At 44.5% G+C, this 4,964-nt stretch overlaps 1 long non-coding RNA gene across 1 annotated transcript; it reads left to right on the top strand.

The window, feature by feature from the left end:
• Positions 1-2,870: 2,870 nt before the first annotated feature.
• On the top strand, positions 2,871-4,615 carry LOC124649329. Its single transcript, XR_006986612.1, has 3 exons — positions 2,871-3,155; positions 3,584-3,678; positions 4,278-4,615. It is a non-coding gene; the product is annotated as an uncharacterized LOC124649329 (long non-coding RNA).
• The last annotated feature ends 349 nt before the right edge of the window (positions 4,616-4,964 follow it).

Here is a 4,964-nt window from a genome sequence, read left to right as displayed (position 1 = left end):
CGATTAGTTAATTAAGCCTGTATATTTCATCAGGAATTTTTCAATTTCATCTTCAGTTGCATATAGTTTTTTGTCTAGTTCTTCATGTAACACAAACATGCATTAACAGAGAGTGGCATATATCATGTCTGGGCCGCAGATACATCAAGTCTCAGATAGAAGTACAAATACGGTACCTGAACCAAAGCTAATATCTATCTCTTGGGAAGATGTACTCCCACAACAACCTAGTGAGCACCAGCAAACCGGAACTCGAGGAGCTGCAAAAAATTCGGATATCGATCCGGGTAGCTCCCTTACCTTGGGAGTGGGCGAAAACGGTGACCGCGACGGAGGTAGGGGCGGTGACGACGGTGGTGGACGAGACGTCGTCGGGGTCGGGGAGTGCCACCGGAGGGCCCGCAGCCGACGAGCGGAGGTGGCCCCCGTGATCTACGCGTCATACTGGTGGGCCGCGATGGTCGCCTTCTCCATCTCCCCGCCGCTTCCACCCCGCTTGGGAAGAAGCCAGGGTTCGGCGACGAGGCCGCGGGCGCCACGGCGTCCATCGCGGGGCCGCGGTCGTAGAAGTGAGCATGACGAGATCCACACGGAAGGTGACGACGCTGGAAGCCACCGGCGATGGCCGGTGACCGGCAGGGGAGGGGGCTAGGGTTTCCCGTGGTCTCGCGCGCGGGCACGGGGGAGCACCGACGCGGCGGGGAACTAGAAGAGAAGGTTGCAGAGCTTGGCTAGCGGGCAGCAGCGCCCGGTGTGGAGATCGGCGTCCGGGGTGGCGATCGGTGGCCGGGGCAGCGAGCAGGTGAAGGGGAATCGAGGGGAGGTGGAGTCAAAAAAAAAAAGAGGAACCGAGGCGACACGGGGTGGGGATCCGGCGTAGGGGGCGCAGGGGCAGCTTGCTCAGTTCATGGGGGCATCGGATGTGGCCGGCGTTGACCGGCAAGGCGGCGAGTGTCGGCGGCGAATTTGGAGATGCGAGAGAGATTGGTGCGGGAGAGGAGAGTGTTGGGTCTCCTTCTCACTTGGAACGGGTCGGTTGATTTTTTGCATTTAGCCCCTTCAATTTTCAGAAATTAACACACAGAAAGATCACGCGGCTCTCGGCATCAACACCTGCGGCCACAGGCACGCAAAATATCTCAGCGGACCGCCACGGCCGGAGGAATCCCATCGCCGCCGTCGCTCCGTCCCTCCGATCCCCCTTGTTCCCCATCTCTAGTCGGAAATATCGGTGTGGAGCAGCATGCCTCCGGCGAGATCTGCGGAGAGCCGCAGCCGTCCGGCGAGCTCAGTGGGGCGCAGAACCAGCGATGCCTGTGGGGAGTACCTGGACGGTGGAGAGGTCTGCAAGTCACGGCCGCCTTCAAGATGAGATCTCATAAGGTATCCCTTGGATCATCTGCACTAGGTTTGGACGGCGGCGAGGTCCCCAAGTTACAATTATTTGGGATGGGTTCATCTCTATATTTTTTTTCTTACTAGGTCGATCAATTAGCTTCAGTTTCGGGAAACTAATAGCAAGACATGTAAATTAAATCGTGCACATTAATCTGGCTTCTAGAAAAATTAGAGATGACATTGGTAAATTTCTCCCTGATTATGGTTTCCTCAATGTTCTTTGAGTTGTGCTCTTGTCTCGGAAGATATAGCAGGGCTTGAGCTGCCGGTTGATTTTGGAAGTAGACAACACATCGGCCGTCCAAGGCACTTTAACATGTAGATATCTTTCCAAGAACACAGAAATAAAACACTCCACCACAGAAAGTGTGCGCTCGTCAGCTTCAAGCACACATATCACCACATGATTTGTAGCCTGATTATAGTCCTAGATTTTGTGAGTGCGAATATTCCGCAACTACTTGCGGATGCACCCCATATTTTTTGTGACACTTTCATGTTTCCGAAAAACGTAAACTAAAATATCGGTGTTTGAGAATTGTTGCAAACTTGTTTGTATTTGTAAATCCAAGTCATGCAAGGTCCGAACTCTCTGAACTTTTAACATGAATTAGGACTGCATTGTGCACATTGTTCTTTAATAGTGCACCGTTTGTCTTTGAAGGGAATTCAGACATCCAACCCAAAAATCAGTGCCAAATAATGGAAAACACACTGAAGAATGTACATGCAACCTCTGAACTTAACTCTCCAAACTTTTAACTTATGGGACGGGAATTAGGAGTAATTCACAGCATTAATGTTTAAGGGACCTCTGGACAAACTGAAAAGCATTCTTGTTATCTTTGTTTGGTAAGATATGCATTCTTGGTTACCCAAAAAGAGAAATATGCATCATCAATCTGTAGCAGTCAGGAGCAAACAGAAATTTAACTCATGTTCCTTTGATATATATTGCCGCTTGCTGTTAGTGAACACATATTTGTTGTTTGTACTATCATTGTGGCTTAGGAGCACCGGGGCTACCGTCAACATCAACTTCCCGGACTAGCAAACTTTAGTATTGTAATTCTTGTGTCATGACAATGGCAAAGACAATTGTGCTGATTGCAGGGAACAACATCTGTGGTCCTTGCAGGTCTGCTATCTGCCCTGAAGGTCATCGGTGGAACCCTAATAGCGCACCCTTATTTGTTCCTTGGTGTTGGTGAGGTTAGTGAATAATTCTCCCGCTGTAATTTTTGCTGAATTGGTAAAACATGATGCGTTTGGATGTAAATGATCCACTGCTTCCATATGCTTGTGATTGCTTCCTGTACTTGGAGTAGAATTTGGTGTAGCATGTGTATCCTTAGAATAACTTGGTGCAGCATAATTTGAGAATTTTGGACTAATGAAGTTTGAGAAAACTATGCAATATGGAAAATGCTGAGCTGTAGTTATTTTACTCTATGAAATTTGTAGCCCCTCATCTCGCCTTCCTCCTACAGCTTCCCCGCTGCCAGTGGAGAAAGATGTCGGCGGCGGCAGGGAGCATGGGATCGATGGAGGCAGCTGACACTAGGAGTTTTCTTAGGTGGTCCATGGCAAGGAAGAGTGTGTCGCCCACAAAAATTGAGAGAGCAGCATCAAAAAATATTGGAAAAGTCGTCCATGTGTTCATTGACTTCTGAGATGATACTCGAGGGAATTATGCGAGCTGGCCATCTGATTTGTCTTCTTCCTTGCCCAGCAGCATGCTCAGCTTCAGCTTCCAGGTTTACGACCTTTCTCCCTCACTTCTCACTGGTTTTCTTTGGTCACTACAACTACACCACATACTTATTGAAGTGCTTCTCGCATATGAACACCTTTGTTTATGCCAGAATTGGCTTAGTTTTAGGATGCATACCATGTTGTTAGTGAGATGCATATGGTTTTCCTTTGGTTGCCCAATTATGTTGCTTTTGGTTGCATATATGTTGCCTATGAATGAATGATTTGATTTTGGCTTGATTAATTCGCAACCCCTTTAACCAAAATTATGTTAGTAATGCCTTTGCTTTGTACTTCTGATCATTTTCATTATTTCTGATCAGCATATATATACATCATCTTATGATCTTTATACTTAAACTTTTTCATTTTTATAGTATACCACAACAATAAGCATGTCCTCTGACCGATTGGCCACTTTTTTTCACAGCTTATTGTTCTTTTGTTGGAAGCTACATCACAAAGCTGAGGCACTACAAAAATTCAATAGTATGAAAAAAATTCAGCGTGAAGGTACATGAGGAGGTGAGGCTGCTCTGCCATTAGAACTTGTTTCTTTGGTTAAATTTCGATGCTAGTATACTGTCCAACTACATTCTGCTCTCGTCTCGTGTCAAGCTGTTCACCAATATGTTTAGCATAATTGGTGCTTTACTACTTGTTGGCATCGTGGACTCCAATGTTGTACTCATTGAGTAGTAATAGTGTGGTTATGATGTCTATAGATGATTTAACTGCACTTATATTGTACGGAATGTCCCATTTTCCACTTATCAACATTAGTAAGGCTGGAATCTGTCTGTTGATGTGAAGTCAGAGTAGTCTTAGTTAGATGGTAATATATTGTTGTAGAGATCTGTTGTACATAGGAAGCAAATTTTGTAGGAGATATTGATTATGTGCCTAATTCCTCAAGTGCTTAATCCTATTACAAGTGGTAGATACAAGAAAATATCAGACCCACTTTGGAGCTGCCAAATGAATTTGCAGTGTTGTATTTTTGTTTTATATCTATATTTCTAGTTATGCTGCTAAGACTATCAAGCCATGTTGTAGTGTTGTATTTTGGTTTATATCTATATTTATAGTTATGCTGCTAAGACTATCAAGGCATGTGGTTCCAGATTCCAGTTTCGACACCAGGAAAGAGAACTCCTGGAGATGACAGAATAAGAAGCCTTTCGGACCCTGCAATTCAGTGCTCTTCTTCCAGGTTTGTGCGTGTTGTTATTTTTCTTCGATGAATTATCATTGATCAATATGGACTATGAAACTTTGTAATGACTTTGTGATTTGAGGCATGAAACAAATAGTATAGGGCTACAAAGTGATTCCACTGTGATCAAATTTCGATAACGATGCATCTTTACTTGCTTTCTATCTTGGACATTGTTTAATCGTGTTACTATATATATAAAGCACTATCATGTATAACTTAAAGGTTCAGTTTTTAGAATAACATGGTTATGTAAACCCATCCTGCGTATGTGCAGTGTAGAAAATTGTTGAACATATACGAGTAGTGTGTGTGCTGTGCCTTGTGCATCTATTAGATTTCAGGGGGTGATTTTCTTGTGATGTATTTATGAACATGGACCTACTGTCTATTCGTTGTCTAAGTTGTATCCATCTAATGGTTTCTTGCGACCTAATGCTAGTTGTTCCTTGTGTTGTGAAGCTCGAGCAGCTCGTTTCTAATTTACTAGGTGTTGACACTGGTTGTTGTCACCTGAGTAGTTTCTACTGGTTGAGTTAATTAATCTCAAACCTAATCCATTAGTTATGCTTTGTTAGTGGCATTAGTAATTCAA

Source organism: Lolium rigidum, chromosome 4 (genome assembly GCF_022539505.1).
Source record: "Lolium rigidum isolate FL_2022 chromosome 4, APGP_CSIRO_Lrig_0.1, whole genome shotgun sequence".
Taxonomy (NCBI): domain Eukaryota; kingdom Viridiplantae; phylum Streptophyta; class Magnoliopsida; order Poales; family Poaceae; genus Lolium; species Lolium rigidum.
The sequence above is the reverse complement of the archived record's forward strand: the minus strand, read 5'-3'. Positions and strand labels throughout refer to the sequence as shown.